Source organism: Crotalus tigris, unplaced genomic scaffold (genome assembly GCF_016545835.1).
Source record: "Crotalus tigris isolate CLP2741 ecotype Arizona unplaced genomic scaffold, ASM1654583v1 scf7180000017658.5313226, whole genome shotgun sequence".
Taxonomy (NCBI): domain Eukaryota; kingdom Metazoa; phylum Chordata; class Lepidosauria; order Squamata; family Viperidae; genus Crotalus; species Crotalus tigris.
The window spans coordinates 301,992-320,769 of NW_024096545.1; the positions used below are offsets into that span (position 1 = coordinate 301,992).

General features: G+C 33.5%; 1 protein-coding gene across 2 annotated transcripts in view; it reads right to left on the reverse strand.

Moving 5' to 3' along the window:
- Positions 1–18,778, reverse strand: part of IL1RAPL1 (interleukin 1 receptor accessory protein like 1) — an 877,062-nt gene that overhangs the window by 42,715 nt on the left and 815,569 nt on the right. The window lies entirely within an intron of this gene.

The following is an 18,778-nucleotide window of genomic DNA, read 5'->3' on the forward strand; positions in this document are numbered from 1 at the left end:
TTCTTTCTACTGAATACATATACAGACACCTGATGCAACTAAAATAGAATTCATTATTTTAATGACAATTTTTTTAAAAAATTAGTTATTTGGTTTTCTTTAAAAAAACCCCATATATATATATATATATATTGTCAAATACCTCCACAGGCCACAGAATTAAAAAAAAATAAAAAAAAATAATAGTCAGTCAAGCTCAAGTAATAGTGCATTACTGAAATCAATATTTTATTACTAGTAAGCAAAAACACTTGTTATGAGATATGGCTACATAAGCCAAGGCCTGCAAGTATAGTTCAGCAACATATGGAATACCACACATTAACCACTTCTGTCCCAGAACATTGCATTTCCTGACATGTTATTGTGTACTCCTCTTTATTTGCTTTATTTTGCTTGCTGCCATCTGAGTATCTAGTTTTATGGGAAGAGTACAGGAAGTGAGTACCTCATTTTGTTATGTTCAATTTCATCCCCAATAACTAAGAGGCCCAGTTCTCAGCTAATCAAAGTGGCATGATACTGTGGAGCTAAAAATGTCACTAGAACTATTATTAGATTCAGAAATAGTTTAATAAATACAAAGCATGGACTATCACATGTTCAGGTGTTCACAACACATACATATTTATTTACAGAGTTCACACCAGCATACAGTATGTTAAAATTATTCAGTAATGAGAAAATAAATGGTGAAACACCATTAAATACCACATTCTAGCAATCAGTATGTGGCGCACAGCCATTGTCCAACTGTGGGAAGAATCAAATAGTGATCATAAGCAGAGTCAACTATAGAACTGAGGACTTCTCTTGACCCTTCAAAGATAAAATATAGAGACAGTATAGAAATTATTATTTACTATAGTTACCTTTATGAAAATGATGGGATAAATGCTAAGAATATTTGATGGTTAGCTATAATAATAGAACCCTGGTCAGGAAAGGTTTGCAAAAAATATTGCCAATCAATCATACAGATAAGAATAAAACTTTTGGATGGGCCCACTTCATATTGAGTGCCTTTTTCTTGAAACATTTGTGTAAGAGGACATGATATTCTTTGGGTCCAAAGCTCAACATATCAAGTTGTATCTCTGACTCATAAACATTGTGAATCTCTAAATTAGAACATACATTCATAAATACCCATATTCATATAGCAATAAATACAATTCCCTTCTATAAATACCTTATTGTGGTATTAAAAGCAGAAGAAAATCCAAGAAGAATCCATTTAACTACTCTGTTCCTTGTTTACTGAGATAAGCATGCCATTAAGGCAATAGCAATAAAAGTTACAACTCTAAGAATATAACTAGATATAGATTCAAGAGTCAGGTGTCCATTTGGCCTATGCTTCTTGTCTGAAAAATAAAACTGAACTACTAGATGAAAAAGTAAAGTACTGCCATATGTGCAGCTAAGAGGGCAAGACATACAATAGATAGCAAATATTTTCATTATGTGAAGGAACTAATCCCCCAGAGAACTGACAGTTCCAATCCAAAGCAGCAGAATAGCTAAAATATGGAAGGACCCAGAAAGGCATTTCAGACAATGAAACCATCTGTTAATTTCACTTTTTTGCATACTGTGGCTTCTCTAGGAATCCCAAAAGAAATACTAGTAGACTGCATGTGGTCTAATCTGTACTTCTTGCCCTCCAGTTTCAGCTATAATTATAGACCAACAAACTACAGACCATTTGGAGTGTATATTCATGTTATAAGTTCCTCTTAAATCTTCTTGGAATGTGAGGGGAACTTTTAAAGCCTAAACTTCTTTTAAAGTTATGATTGTTCTCCATAAATCTTAGGAAATCCTCTCCTCCCTCACCTTCAGTAAGAGTTTTAAACACAAAACATTTCTGAGACTAGTTATTTGTACTTTTACTAATGACCTTTTTAATGAATTACTACTTATAGGAAAAAGGTAACAGGAACACTTGTTTTATTCCCTACTTCCTGAAATTAGTATGTTCACTTGCATAAGTAATTTATACGAAAGCAAATGTCATACTAGGAATTGCTCACACATGTCAAAATGGTACTTTTTGAAACAGGCAGAACAACATTCTTCAAAGATTTTAAAAAATTCTCAAGGGAGAGAAACTTAGGTTTTTCTTGGTGTTGGTTTGATGATGCACTGAATTTTCTTATGTTCTCCACCCAGAGTTTCATGGCTAGACTGGAGACTACATGCACTAAATCTGGTTTATAAATAAATGCATAACTTAAAACATGTGTTTGGTAGATCATCATTTGGACTATATATTTTAGAATGAGAATAAATGTTCACTGTGCTACCAGAGTTCAAATATGAAAATGCCAAAGAAATCTGTAAGTAATGTGCTTTGGATGGTTAACCACAAGACATTTATTACACAGAAATAAAAATGGAAGAGAAGTAGTTTGTTGAAGAACTCAAGCAAATCCAAAAGAGATGTCTGAGCAATAAAACGTGAGGCTACTATTTTCAAGCGTGTTCTGCTTCCCTAGAGAGACATGAATGTCAGAGAGTAAAATTTCTATCTCTCAGTAAATTTTCCAAATATTTTTATTTCTTCCTCTGTCACTAAACACCTGCCCCAGACTCATTTTTCTTTGAATTACTGACTTCCTAAATACTTCTCCCTCTCCATTCCTCACTTCTCATTCATTTATTTAAAATTAATACATGAATAGAATGAATATATGGTGCCCAGTGTGAATTTGACTTTAAAGACAATAATAAACAAAACCTAATCAAGATCACCAGAAGAAGCAACAAACCAATTGTAATTAAGAACAGGAGCTTTGTATTTTTTGTTCATAACCTCTTTTCTTCCAAGTCCAAGGATGGATCTAATATTGAATGTGTAGATTGCATAGTTTTGCAAATCTTTATTTCTCTTTCTTAACATCATGAAGATGCTGGTCAGTGATGTGTTAACTGGATTACTGTACCAGGTGAGCAGGCAAATTCAGTATCCCAAATGTCCCTTCGAATTTTATCCCTTTACAGTTCTGTACTTTATAATCGTAAATGTACTCACACAAAACTGAGATACTTAGATTTTTCAGATTGTGTCCCATGCGTATTTACTATAGGAAGTAAACTTAGTACTAATTGAGTAGATATTGGTTTTATGTGGGTAAGACTAGTCTGCAAAGTTTGCAAATACAACAAATCAATTTAGAGTAGGAAATTATTGATTTTATATTATAAACAATGTTTGTTTTTTTTTTAAAAAAAACAATATTGGACTTGATAAGGAGATAAGTACTCTATCCCCTTTAAAGCAGCAAGAAAAGAAGCTGTTATGTAAACTGCTAAACCTGCCCGATAATTTTACTGTTACTCTGAGATAGAAGAGGTGAAAGTAGGTGTTCTGGCTCATTTTCCATTGCAATTCTTATTCACACTTTGCTAAACTATGCATTGTCATCCATTTTTATTCAAACAAGAGCTTCAAGGAGGGAATATTGGACTTGACAGAAATATATAAGAATGCTAGACTATTGCTCATCCTTTCCTCTGGGTAAGAAAATGCAAGAAAAAAAGAGACTAGAACATTCTCTTCAGCAGCCAACACTCAGATAAACAGGAATCAGTATCAGACATACCAGCAGGCAGAAAACAATAGTCTAATTAAAAGAGCAAACCATACACCTCCCAAACTGAGAGAATAGTTAGATTATGTGCCACCAAATTGTTGTTTTTATTCGGAGCACTCACATAGATTTTATTCATGACACCTATTTCTAACCTTTCAGATTTTCCAATGGTGTACTTATTGCATCATTGCTATAACAGCAGGTGGCGATTACAGCCTTTGCACCACTTCTTTTGTGCACCAGTTCCTGGATCAGGAGTCCCAGCACCCAATCACTCAAGCTCTAGCCATCTCATATTTGGACTACTGCAATGAGCTCTACATGAGGCTTGAAGAGCATTCGGAAGCTACAGCTGATGTAGAGTGAGCAGCGTGCTCGGTTCTTAGGACTCCTATAGTGACCCATGTTACACCACTGCTACACGTGCTGCACTCATTGCCTGTTTGCTTCCAGGTGCAATTCAAGACGTTGGTTATCACCTTTAAAGCCCTGCATGGGATGGGTCCAGGTTACTTGAGGAACTGTCTCATCGCAATGTGATTGGCTTGCCCCACCCATGCTGGCAGAGGGGTCATACTGTGGAACCTGTCAGTCACTAAATTTAGGCTGGCAGGTCCAGAAGAAGAATCTTCTCTGTCCTTAGGACTATCTTGCCCCCTGTGGTGATATTAACTCCCATCTGACCTTCTGCAAGAACCTCAAGATCTGGCTCTACCAGATGACTTGGGCCCCCAATATGGGAGTATTACATTGGAGGTGGTTGATTAAGAGCTAATCCCATCTCCCTCCCATGCATTTGGCTCCTCTTTCCCCATCTTGTGATAATAATTTTAATTTGATTGTATTACCATTTTATTGGGTTAGAAATATTTATTTCTGATGATTTTAATGTTTGTATGCTGTAAGCCAATATATATGAAAACACGGAGAACTGATGGATAATAAATGAAACTTTTCCATGTTATTTTTTACATAAAGTCACTCTTTACTTACATTTGAAGTGAAATAGGTAATTAATGACTTATCAATGTGAGCAAACTCTTCCCCCCCCTTAGCTCCATTATTGGGGGACAAATCAAAATCATTATATAAAATGAGACTTCAAAAATGAAGATATGCTTGTACTTTTTAATAAATTCTATTTGGATAAAGGCTGTTTAAAATGAAGGAGCGGGAATTGGAACCATCCTTGTTCTGTAGTTGAATGCAATGAAAGAATTGCATCAGATAGCCAATGACGATTTCTGATGCCAGGGTTTCTGTAATTAGTGAAGACTTGTTTTTCAAGCTCTACTATGACTTCTTTCCTCCACTAGAGGGCAGTGTCTATCTTTAGAAGGAGTAAACCATTTTTTTTTAATCTAAAGAGATTGCTTGGTGTATAAAGTCTAATTAAAAACATCAGCATTCGAATAACCTGCTAGCTGCAATTAGCAAATAGTGAATGTTTTGAGCCTGAGTAAAATGTCACCTCGTATGAATAGCCTAAATTATATTTGCACCATTTAGTCATACATGTTATTGTATCTTGCAATGAAATCCACATTAGTTTTTTTTTATTAGTGATGATTCAGCACTGGTAGATCTTTCTCTCTTCTGAAGTGACAATAATTAGCAGAATATATAATAAAATGTCATTTAAAATATCAAATATATTTTTCAAGCTTTTCATGCTAGATAATCTTACTCTGAATTAATATCCTGAAATGTCTTCAAATGAAGTTTGCTTTCTAGTTACTGTTTTTATGCCATTTTCTTGGAAGTGGCTTGCTACTATTTTCTTCCAGGATGTTTTACTAACTGTCCAGTATAGCCCTAGAATTCCCAAGAAGTGTCCCATCCAAGTAGAATCCAGGGAAATCCCAGCATAACTTAGATCAGCCAAAGTTGGCATCAAATTCTAAAAGTATTGGGGGAAATATAATGCTAAAAGTCATTTGACAAGAATAATCAGGGGATCATCCATATTATAGTACACATATTAAGACAAAGGGATGTCACTTCTATTGCATTGATTGATCCTTTAAAACAGAATATAATAAAAGTTAACAAGACTGAATTTTTACCTCCCACATAATTACTTACATTCTTTCTCTCTCTCCACTGATAGTAATAATGATAAAAGCTTTCCAAGGCATTTTTTAATTTTAATTAAAATTAGTTAGGATTAAAGACATGGTCATTTGACAGCTACAGGAAGAAGGATATTCAGTTGTTCTCTACCTGTCAGTCACCATGATTGGAATGGGACAATTTGCCACCGTGATTTCTTGACAATGTGAAAACATGAGAATCGTTTTGTTAGATCAGGTCTAGCCTATCTAGCCAGCATTATATCTCACTTGATGACCTACTAAATCCATCTAGGAAGCCACAAATAGTTCCTCAGAGCTGCCCTTTGCCTCATTAAGTAGACCAAGTAGATCAAGTTCTTTCTGAGCCTGTTATTCAAACATCAAGACTGACATCCTAAGTGACAGCTACTATATTATGTAAATAGGTGGGATGTAATTGTTTTCCATAGTACTAAATATAAGTACAGTTTAATAACACAGTTTATTATTCTGCAAAATTGTTAAATTTCATTTAAAAATCTTTTTGGACTGATGGTGATAGTGGCTTTTTTATGGACAGAATCTCATGACAGCCTGATATCGTTTCAAAGTCTAGTACAGTAGAGGTAATAAAGTCCAAGATCACCCAGCCTTGTCAATCTTCAATGTTGCCAAAACAATATTTCATAGGATAATTTCATTGAAGTATTATCTGAGTGCATGAAATTCATGTATAGGTAGATAGTCAAGCCAAAAATGTCTTTTTTGTTCAGACAGAGACAAAACATTACTGGACTATAGCAGAAACTAATGGAACTATTGTAAGATTTTTCACACTACAATTCTCCAAAGTGTAACCAACATAGAAACTCAAATACAGCAAAGCTTTTGGGAATGTATTTTTAGATTAGTTTTATGTTCACTCTCCAATTTCAGACTAGGTTTTCATATATTTTTACTTGTACAAAATAAAAGAAATATTTTCGTATACAACTTTCCTTAATATTTTATTTATTTATTAAACAAACTTAGGTAGCTACCCATCTATCAGAAAGAATTCTAGACAGTGAAGGAGAAACCACAATATAAAGTAAACAACAAACAAGCCATTTAAAACAATACTGAACATTTCCCCCCTCAATAAAACGTGTTTCCCTCAATCACACCATGCTAGTTCCATTAACATCCTGACCCAACTGGCTGAAGTAAAACCAGGTCTTCATTGCTTTTCAATAAGGTTGGGGCCAACATATAGAACTTTTTTTTTCTATCATCTTCTAATTTAAAGTTATAAGCAAAGTTTTAGGTGTCTGGTCAAATTTCCAGGAATCTCTAAGTAACAAGAAGCTGACACAAACTCTATATAAGGAAAAGATAAACACAATACCTTTTTGCAAATTTAAATTATAATATTATATGCAGTTGTTAATAGATCAGATTCAAAACAGCTGCTGCTATTAAGGATGTATATGGCTTAGGAACTAAGATGAAATTTGTGCAGTGTGCAGATGCACTTGTTAACAAAAACCATCTTTACAGTTTTGGGGATGCTCTTGAATTCCCATTTGTACCATGGTAACAGCTATCATAAGGAACACATTTGCACAATTATGACTGTTTGTTAATGTGCCAATAGTGATTCTCCTTCAGCTGTCTGGGGCTACTGACAATTTTATGTGCTTTGGTTACATACTATCTTACAACTGCAATGTGCTTTATGTGGGGTTTCCTTTTGAAAAGTATCCAGAATTTCTATCAGCTTGTAATCAGTGTAAGAGTGTCTGTATTGAAAGATATCTGCTGAATGCTATTGCTTACCAAACCCAGTTTTAGGTGCCAGTTTAAAACTTTAACCTGCTTAGGACCTATCCATATGAGGAACCATGAGGCAATGTGCTAAAATACCAAAGCAAATTAAAAAATCTATAAAGTCTGAAATACAAAATGTGATGCCAGTTGATCAGAAATATATGTCTACATCAAATATGAAGTTGTCAGCCCCACTTGGTTTACCAAACCTCAAAATAAATTTCAAAGGATGGTTAAAATGACTTTTATGAAAACAGTCTATAATAACAGAATATTGCAACTGTATGCTATGCTCTTTTTATAGTTAGTGAAATAAGGAGGTTTCTGCCTGAACCACTCCCAAATATTATCTCATTGCTCTACATTTACTGTAAAAATGTTCTACACTCTTTCATCTTAGTAATGTTTCTTGCATATTTTCATCAAAGTCAACTTTCTTACTCTCTGCAGCAGGTATTTATAGCAAAACAACAACAACAATAACAACAACAAAGATTTTGGGATGACCTTCACAGATCCCAGACTAAAATATTGTGCTGTGATCTCAAACCTGGAGTGCATGCAAGAAGACTTAAGAATATTTCTGAGCTAGAGGAGTAATGCATGAAAAAGTGAGATAGTAAGAATTCAAAATGAAGTTTAAGAAAACTCTTAGACTCTTACAGGAAACATGGGGAATCTGCTTTATTAAAATAGTGGCTGAATGGGAGTGACAACTTTTACACATTGCATATACCGTGTGTGGTTTGAGCCAAACATTAAAAGGCTAAATCTCTCCAAATTAAATAAGCCACAAAGTTTATTTTCTAAGAATAAAAGGAAAATATTCCAATTAAAAGCTATTTGCCTTTCCTTTCTTTCAACAAGACACAAGAACTACAATTTCACATCTGTGGGAAGCATAGAAGTACTTTAAAGGGAATATCAATCATACTCAGAGTAATAATGATTACAATATTAGTGATACTATTATGAGACAAATATACAAATGGTGACAATGAGGGCACTAATCAAAATGATATCAATAATTAGGGTAATGGTGATCATCGGAATGATAAAAATAATAATTGGGATAATACTATTAATATCCATATTCTCATAAACTTATATTTGCTTGAATCCTTCCCATTAGTCTGTTGACAACTTTAGGGACAGTGGGATTAAATGGTGGTTGAATTGACATTCTTTCATGCCTATTTCTTCTCCTCCTGGAATGGTGGATGTCAGCTTATTAGTCTTAGAAATGAATTCACAGGAGAAGAAAATACATTTAGATATTGGAAGAAGTGGTTGATGGGAAGCATAGATGTTAAGGAGAGAATAATTTAATATATTGGGAGAAAGAACATATGGGATCTCTACTAGGCATCTTGAGGCCTACCTGTAATCTTTCTATAGGCTATGATCTGCTTTACATTGAGGATTTTTTTATGCATTCAAGAGAAAGTCCTTAATGTTGTTCCTGACTTTCTTGCTAGTATTCACACTTTGAGCAATGTATATGTCTAAAGACCAGGCATTCTACAACTGCTTTAAAGGCATTATTTGACATGCAACAAGGAGTATAAATTTGCTGATTTACACAATGATATGCCTCATTATGACACACTCTAGCCAGTTCATTCTTAGCCTCAGGAAAATATGCCAAGAGCAACTTCCCTTCTCTTAAAATACTCTGCCTACAAAAGGAAAATGCATCAGTAATTTAGAGGATCCTGTGCCAAAAATTGATTTGGATAGACATACAAAAAGTTATCTCTGTTAAATATTTATTTTTTTATTGCTTTCATCTTTATTCCATGAGGATTATAACACATTCAGGATCCTGAAATTCTATTTAAACTATGTGATAACCAAATGTTATGACTCCAACTGTGGCTTTCTGTGCTTTATTTAAAAGACAAGAGCTTTTTATAATATATCAGGCTTTTCTTTATTAAATTTACATTTTCAAACAATATATGTGTCCTACAATGAGTTCCAGTCCACTAAAATTTGAAGTTGCAATTACCCTTCCAGTCCACTAAAATCTGAAGTTGCAAAATGTCCAACTTTTTGTCCTATTTTCCTACTCCAATATGTGGATTAATTCTAGGAAGGCACTTGTAGTAACTTGGATAGAGAGATACAATATTTAGTTTTTCCTTTCATTCATCTTTCTTTGCACTAGGGGAATAAATGTCATAATTACAGTTGGGTTCAATTTGAAGCTAGAATTCAAATTAATCTGAAGTAATTCACCAAAATTGGATTAGTGGAACATCAGATGTATTCTAAAATTGAATAATTCTTGTTGTCCAGCATCATTGACTACTTCAGTCATAGTTTTTTGGTATCAAGATCATGTAGCCAGAGACAATGGTATGATTATTAGTTAAATAGATGATTGTGCAAATATTCAGACTTGATCTTATATAGGAACTGGTAAAATTGGCAGCCAATTTAAAGATGCCTATAATAAATAATGTCAAATTCAGTTTGATTTTAGAAGACAATGGAGTTGTTATTTTCAGAAAGATTAGCTGAAATAAAATTGTGCTTGGGTTTAGAGAGAGAAATGTCAATCTCTTCATTCCACTGTATATAACTTAACACAACATCTTGAAAATAGCTGTAGGTCCTGCATGGCCATATGGTGGAAAACACTTGACAAGTCAAGATTGAGCTCTTTGCAGAACTTTTATTGAGAAAGTATGTATCAGTCTAGGAAGTAGCAATTAAAAAGAGAGTTTGGCTGATTTTTGAAAGGACAAAAGAGATAAATATATTTGAAAAAAAAGGGTATTTTTAATAGTGTAAAGAAAATTACTATAGAAAAACAAGAATGGATCCTACTCCTGAACAAGTACAATTAAATATTACATTTGTTGTTGTTGTTAGTTGAGAAGTCATGTCTGACCCATCACGACTCCATGGACAATGTTCCTCCAGGCTTTCCTGTCCTCTACCATCTTCTGGAGTCCATTTAAGCTCACGCCTACTGCTTCAGTGACTCCATCCAGCCACCTCATTCTCTGTCGTTCCTTTCTTCTATTGCCCTCAATCTTTCCCAGCATTAGGCTCTTAAATATTATATTAGGGTATTAAAATAAGCTATTTTGGATCCTCAGATTAAGCTCTAAAACCACTTCATAGTCTTTGTACAGAGTCTATCTAATATGTTATTCTGCCATGTGTGCAAACATATACGCCTTGTATTCCATAATGAGAGTTGGAGGGAGGAGTGCAATAAATGTTAGCAACCAACATATCCTTCCTATATTCCTGCAGCAGGGTTGGATTCTTTTTTTCAAAGGGTCTCTAGCAATTCCATGAAGTCACCTAAAGTCAGAATGCTGCATGTCTAAATTTCCTTTTACTGGAAACATTGGATGGTAGTTTTCTGAATTACTCTTAAATAGCAGTGATAAAGAGAATCTCATGCAAATAATTTTGGCTTTGCTAGAAAGACTAGCTATACAGTAAACTTTAGATATCTGATTTTATTGAAATCAATAGTACATAGTAAGCTAACCTGTACTGTTGTACTTTCTGTCTTGCCATTTTCTTATCTATAATGAAATTTGGTTTCTGCTGGTATCATTTACTATGAATTTTTAAAGAAAAAAAATGATTGAAGCATAAACTTTCATGTAGCAGAAAGCATATCCATGCTGGCATTTAATTTGACAAAAGACTCCTTTGTGATATAAATCTGGAAATCCTACCTAAGTATATTCAGAAATGTTCCATTATACTCAATGATGCTTCTTCCTAATAAGTATGTTTCTGATAGTAGTTTTTTTGTGTAGAGTGACAAGAGAAGGAAAATTAATTGTAGAGTTTTACCAGCTTCCCTTCTACTTCAGCTTAACAGGACATGTTCTGTAACTCTGGAGAAATGGAAGTCTTCTTGGCAATAAATGCCTGTCCCTGAAGACAAGTCTGCCATTTTTTATTAAATGAAACCATGTGAGCTTCACAACCAGATAGTGTGTAAAATTATGCTATTTTCAAAGGCATGCACTGTGTTTTGAATTGCAAGTTAAAAGCAAGGATTATGTTTTTATTCTGACTGCACTGGTGCTGAGCCCAATTCATGCCTTAACGGACTTCAACATTTTGGAAGTCAAGAATTAAAGGGTCTGATATTTCAGTACTTAGATTGAAGCTGTTTTTACAGTATTTCATGATCTCCATGGCTACCATGGTATCTAGCTAGATCCTTTTGCATCTATCTTTGAAATAGATCATATTCTTAATACGTTTGTTTGGCCTGAAGAGGTAAGAGCAATATATCTAGGCGTCAAATAAAATGGATGTGACTCATTGTTTGATGAATAGCTGTGAGTAGCAGGAGAATACTCATTTTTTTTCCAAATCTAGTTGGCAAATAGTAATGATTTGCTGAAGAGATGGAACAACCAATACTCCCAAGAGTTTGCTGGGATGGCTTCTAAGAACCTCATTCCTCATATCAGAACTTCTGATGCTCCATGGTGAATGGAACGACTGCAAGAGATGACATTGGAAGGAAGGCAGTTTGAGCAATTATGGCACAAGTCCATACTATTGAAAGCACTAAGGAAAAATAGTGATGGGTCTTCTTTGTGATTACGGAGTCATGCTTTATGGTTTTATTTGATACTAAATTTCCAGAGTTGATTCTTGATTATGGTAGTATTAAAGTGCAGTCAGTCAATCAATCTGGTTATTTTCAGGGCCATTCATACTTATACAATCCATGTTACACTTGTATAAATGGAAATAAATACCTTATATAGAGATGCATATGCTTAACATTAGCAACTAATTCTGCCTAAACAATTTGTTGCTGATATCCCTTACTATTTAGAAGGCCTTTTAGTTTTAGTTAGGTTTTAATAATTTGTATTGTTTATGAAACTTAATAGTTATATGAAGTCATCAATGGCAATGGATAATATATATCTTTTAAAAATATAATTAAAATAAATAGTGAAATTGGAGTAATTTTTCAGCTTTCTCTATTGCCTTTAATGGAATTTACTTCTATATACTGTAAATATGAACATGTTTGTATTACATGGATAAAATAAGAATAGACTTAGATAGGAAAATGGGTTTCTTAACACCGGTAATACTATTTTGACAGTTATTATGATAATTGCAGAGAAGACAGGTTGAATGTTTTTGGAGAAATTACAATCTCAAACAAAATAAAATCTGCTTTAATGAAACATTGTTGTGTGTTAAATTCAAAAACTAGCCATGTTTGCATAATATTTAATCTCTAGAATAATTTTTTAAAATTTTAAATTAGAGGGAACCCTCAGAATATGTGTATTTTTCAATCTTTTCCAAATGTTTTTTTTCTGATGAAGTATTTTATTCAAAGTAAGCTTGCATACCTTATCATATTCAATGGCTATCAGTAAAATGTCAACTTTTATTAACAACTTCCATTCTGATACTAAAGATCTGGATCTTATTTCTTCTTCAAGAAAAATAAGCATATTAAAACTTTTTGGAATAAACATTTTTAAAAAGCCCTGTCTTCTTAAGTGGTAGTTCTTCTCTGGGTTTCAACAGTAAAAGACAAATTTACTTGACACTATACTAATCAGAAATATTTTATTTCTCACAGTGATTATGTCTTCTTGCATTATGATTATGTCTTCTTGCATGTTTTTATCTTGGCAGGCAAGTTATTTTGCCATTCTATTTTTTGTCAGCTGAAATGCATTTATGGGGGTGGAAAATTAGATACAGCAATTGACAAATAATTAAAATCTTGGTAACTGATTTTTTTTAATGATTCTCTGCAGTGATCAAGAAAAAGAGGTTAATATTTACTCATATGATAATTATTGTTCTTTCTTTACAGAAAACAAATTCTACAAACACACATATTCGAACTTCTTGAAATCTTGTTTATAAATCTTTGATAAAGATATCAAATGGAACCTGAATTGAAATAAGAGTTACCTTTTCTGATTAAGAATTCCTTTGACTAGTGGGAAAAACTGTATCCATCAGAATTATGGATGCTTGGGATTCCATCCAAGACTGAATCTAGAAAAGTAACTTGTTTAGGGATAACCTCATTATGATTGTAGCTATTGCTACCATACAAGAAGTCTGAATTCCATATTATTATATTATATTATATTATATTATATTATATTATATTATATTATAATATTATATTATATTATATTATATTATATTATATTATATTACAACTTTGACTATATGGCCATTTATAACATATGTGTAATAATTGCCAGCTACGGTATGAGCTTCATTCACTTTTATTCTTAAGTTTAACCTTTTTTCAATATATGCAAACATCATATGTGTTCCTAGACAGGTGATTTTAAAGAGAAAATTAAGTTGAAAATACATCCTGAGTTTGTTGGGTGGCAGTGAGACATTCTTGTATTGTGATGGCCTTACTGTGATTTTTATTTTACATCCTATTTAGTTTATATCCTTTTTTTTGGTTTGCTGATAAAATAGAGATTATTTATTTATTTATTTATTTATTTTATGAGACTTATATACCGCTTTAAGTGCAAGCACTCTCTAAGCGGTGTACACCAGTAAGCAATGTATATATATATTTACATTGCCCCCAACAATCTGGGTCCTCATTTTACCTACCTCGGAAGGATGGAAGGCTGAGTCAACCTTGAGCTGGTGAGATTTGAACCGCTGACCTTCTGAACACAGTCAGCTAAAGTGGCCTGCAGTACTGCACTCTAACTGCTGCGCCACCTCGGCTCATTAAAATTCTGTAATGGTATCATTGCTTCAGTTATTGCTGCATTCAATTACATGATAGTATACCTCTGTCTGCTATTCCAAAGTCATCTAACACTTTACCAAAACCCTTATTTTCAAGCTCAGTTCTGATGCAAAACTTAAAATTTTGAAATACTTATAGAATCTCAGCATTGTGCTTCATTTTTCTTTGGAAGCCTACATGCCTGTACACTATAACCTATAATAGAAATGAGGCTCTTCTTTACAATTGACTACCTAAGTCAGAGGTAGGCAGCCTTGACTCTTTTATGACTCGTGGACTTCAACTCCCAGAATTCCTGAGCCAGGCTAGTTCAGGAATTCTGGGAATTGAAGTCCACGAGTCATAAAAGAACCAAGGTTGCCTACCCCTGACCTAAGTCATTAATCCCTGATGAGTCATATTCTTCTTTCTCTTTTTGTACACCTTCCTACTAATCATAGACTAGTCCTTCCTCTAGTCCTAGGTTATCAAGTCACTAGCTAGTATTGCAGAAGTACTCCTAAACATTAATTTACTTTTGTATGAGGTGATTGGTTATTATATATGAAGCAATGTGCAATCATTACATAAAGGTGCTACCTTCATCTTTAAACTTTATCTACTGGTCAGTTGCCTCAGTCCTACATATTTTATTAAAAAAAACATGTGGCGGTGGAAAGCAGGAATAAATAAAAGGAGCATTATTACTCAAGTTTTTGTTTGACCCATTATCTAACACCCTATTAAAGTTAACAGTTTGTATGTATAAGAGATAAAGATAGAGACAAACATTTGCTACTGGCTTTGTGTTCCTACTGTTATTGTGCCACATCATTTCAGTTTGAATCCTCTTTTTTCTGTCCAAAAGCCACACAGAACAACTGATAAAAAAACAAAGTATAAACAGTTACAATCAATGGAAACATTTAAAATCACAATTAATTTAAACTGAAAAGTCTGGTTAAGGCAAAATATCTGCTCCTAAAATAGAAAGAATTGGGACTGAATTGGGTATAGTTCCCATAGTTATTATTCACTGGCATAGATGTAATGAGACTTTGATTTAATCTGTTGCCAGTTCATTTCTTTACACTTTATTTACTTTTTAATTCACATCAGTTTTAAAACAAGATACTTTTCTTTCATATATCTTAGTAAGTACATGCCAGGAGATTTCAGGATTTGCCTTCTGTAAAAAATGTATAATCTGTGGCACTTAAGAGAAGTTCTTGCCAGCTTTCTCAGAAGGATTCCTTTAGTGAACCATAGGGGTCATCGGTCCAATGGTTTTGAAAATAGAATTATAGTCCATTGAAAATCAGTCAGATTCAGTTCAGTAAGTCTAATTTAGAGTGGTAGTTTTAACAGTGAAAATTCATATGACTGAAATAGTAAGAAAAATGATTCCAGGAAATTATATCTCTGGTCCTTTGCCTCCAGCACTTAAGCAAAGCATCTGTATACTGCTGTTCCTCTGCTTTCTGATTATATTATTGTCTTCCTTCAATATAGCTATAAACAAATTCAACAGAAAATGAAAACGTAAATGTGTAATGTGCCGAATAATGGCCTGTTGTTTGCTGCCTTGCCTAATAATGGCTTCTCTTCCTTTTGCCTAACTTGATATAAGTTTGTTTGTGTATTTGTTTGATTACCTTAAATTTTGTTTATTTTTATTACCCTGCATATATTCTTCAGTCATTGATTACTTTTTAATTACTACTCCAATTCAATATTTGATTTTGAATCTATATTAATAAAACAACATAAAATTTTATTTCACAGACCACAGCTTACTTTGGTAGCCTGTAACTACCATGCAAAGATATGCAATTTGAAAAAAAATGTAATATGACCTCATTTTATAAAATAAAAACCCTAGACAACATGTAAGTACATATCTATCAGTGTTATGATAAAAATAATTAATTTCTACATCCTTTTTAACATGTATTTTTTTCAAAACTATAGATTTAAGCAGCAAAAATAATTATTTTCATATTTATTACCAAAATATAGTTTAAAGAATATAATAAATATGGATATTTTACATTTGACAGCATACTGTGATTCTTAATTTCTTATTCTTCTCATTCTTCTGATATGCCCTTTCTCTGATGGAGACTAGATTTTATGAGAAACTACCATATTTTCCAGCGTATAAGATGACTTTCTAGGCATCATAATCGGCGCCGAAGTCAGGGGTCGTCTTATACGCCGAGTCGTCCTATACGCCAGAAAATATGGTACTATATTTCCCTGCAGTCAAAATCCATTGCTTCTGAATTTAGAGCAATAAAGAACAAATATGTTTCATTTTCTGAATAACAATCAAACAATCATAATCATATATTTAAAAAAATCTCAAAGTCTACTTTTCTTCTTTGTTAAGCAAGAAGCAATTGTTCTTTGCAGGAAATAATTTTCCAGTCTCTTCACAGTGTTGATCACTCTTTATTGGACATTAGTGAAAATTTTTTTTTCCCAAAAATGCATTTAAAAATATGGCTTGACAAATGTAGAATTGTTAAATGCATTTTAATTCTTTCTTTTCCTAAATAAAGTCAAAAACTGTACACAGGCTAGTCTACAGAGTTGCAATTTCTATGAAAGCAGAAATTCCCATTGTGTTGGCGTAATTCCACAAGCAGAATGTTCATTGATTCAAAAAGGAGAAAAGCAACTTCTCCTCACCTCTCCCAAAGTGATTGGCATTTGGGTGATTGTTCAGAACAATAAGGGAGGTAATATATCTGAAGAAGGTATTATGGAAAATTGCCTCCTCCCATTTGTTGATAAACCTTGGATAGATGACAGGCATTCCTTCAGTAAAATGATGCCAACTTGATACAACCAAATGTTGTAGTGATGACTTATCCTTAGGAGCTATTAATCTAAATTTAAGTTAGAATTATTTTAGTTGACTTAATTTTTCCTCTTGCTTATTGTTTTTAATGAACTGCAAATTTATATCCATTTTCTAATAGTATGGCATTATATGGTTAGTATAATAACTTAACTGCCTTTTTGTGAAACAAATAGCTACTGGAATAAAAAAAACTAATACAACATTTGATACTGTTCAGATAACTTGACTAATAAAAATCTATACTTTTACATTATAGATAAAGATAAGTATGCTGATGAAATCAATAAAACACAACAGAGAATGCAGATGAAGATTTCTCAGAACATATACAAGGAACCAAGCAAATTCAGTTTCTTATGGAAAAAAATAGAAGTATGTAGACCAGGGACAAAGTTTTGCAGAATGGAGGAATCCTAAACAGGGTAAGTGTGTTGTGATTAAGAATAATTACCTACATCAGAGCTACTATATCCTCCTGATTTGATAAATATGCTTCAGAAGTAGAATTTTCAAAAAGAAAGCAACAACAATTTTAAGATACATAAAGAATACAGCCCGAAACTACAACTCTCAGACACATCTGTAATATTTTATCTTCTTCTAGTCTATACTCCAAGAAGAATTTAGGCAAACAAATTCACAGAAGAGCACTAAATGTGCTAAGATGACAGGAAACTAAGTCCTACAAAGAAAAACTGAAATAAGTTTGCACAATTAGCCTAAAAAAAAGATTGAGAGGCAACATTATAGCACAATTCAAAGTGTCCCGAATTCCTGAAAGTATTTTACCTACAACTATGTCAAAATATGATGTCTATTAGTCAATGGAGCTAAGTTACAAGGCAGTAGATTCTGTCCAAATATTGGAAATGTCTTCCCCAAAGTAAAAACAGTTTGAGAGTAGGACCAGTTACCTAGACAGGTAATGGCCTTTCTTTCATGATGTATGTGTAAGCAGAGACTAGTTACAGTTACAGTTAAGAATGCTTCAATTTAGATGCCTGTATTGAGCAAGGAACTGGACTCATTGGACCAAATGTCTGTGATTCTAGGACATTTGTGATATACTGTCACTCTCAGTTACTTTTTTATTTAAGAGTTGAAAAATAAAGGAAGATGATTTGTAAGCAGCCCCAGGGAATAAGAAGGCCAGATAACTTGCACATCCTAGAAGACATGTAGACTGATTGTGTCACACTAGACAGCCTCAGCATTTCAACTGCAGACTCAGCAAAATTCCACAGGAAATAGTCTAGATTTTTATTCCATGCATTCATTTAAGTCACTAGTGTCAAACTTGCCGCGTCACGTGATGTGTCACGACAGTTTTTGCATTGTTGGAGCTAGGGTGAGTGCAGCCTCCATATGATGCAATGGGCCCATGGGCCAGCAGTTTGACACCCCTGATCTAAGTCATCCACAACTAAATACTCCTTTGCCTTCTGCTTTGTACTATTCACATGGACAAGCTAATAATGGCATATTATTAATTTTGTTTTCTTCTATTCAATCATGTCTGATCCTCAGAGAGTGCCTGTACAAGTCCCTGAAGTTTTCTTGCCAAAGTTTTTTCAGAAGTGGTTTGCCTTTGTTTCTTCCTAGGGCTGAAGAAAGCTGACTAGTCCAAGGTCACTCAGCTAACTTTATGCCAAAGTTGGGGCTTGAACCCTTAACTACTACACAGAACTGGCTGTTGTGA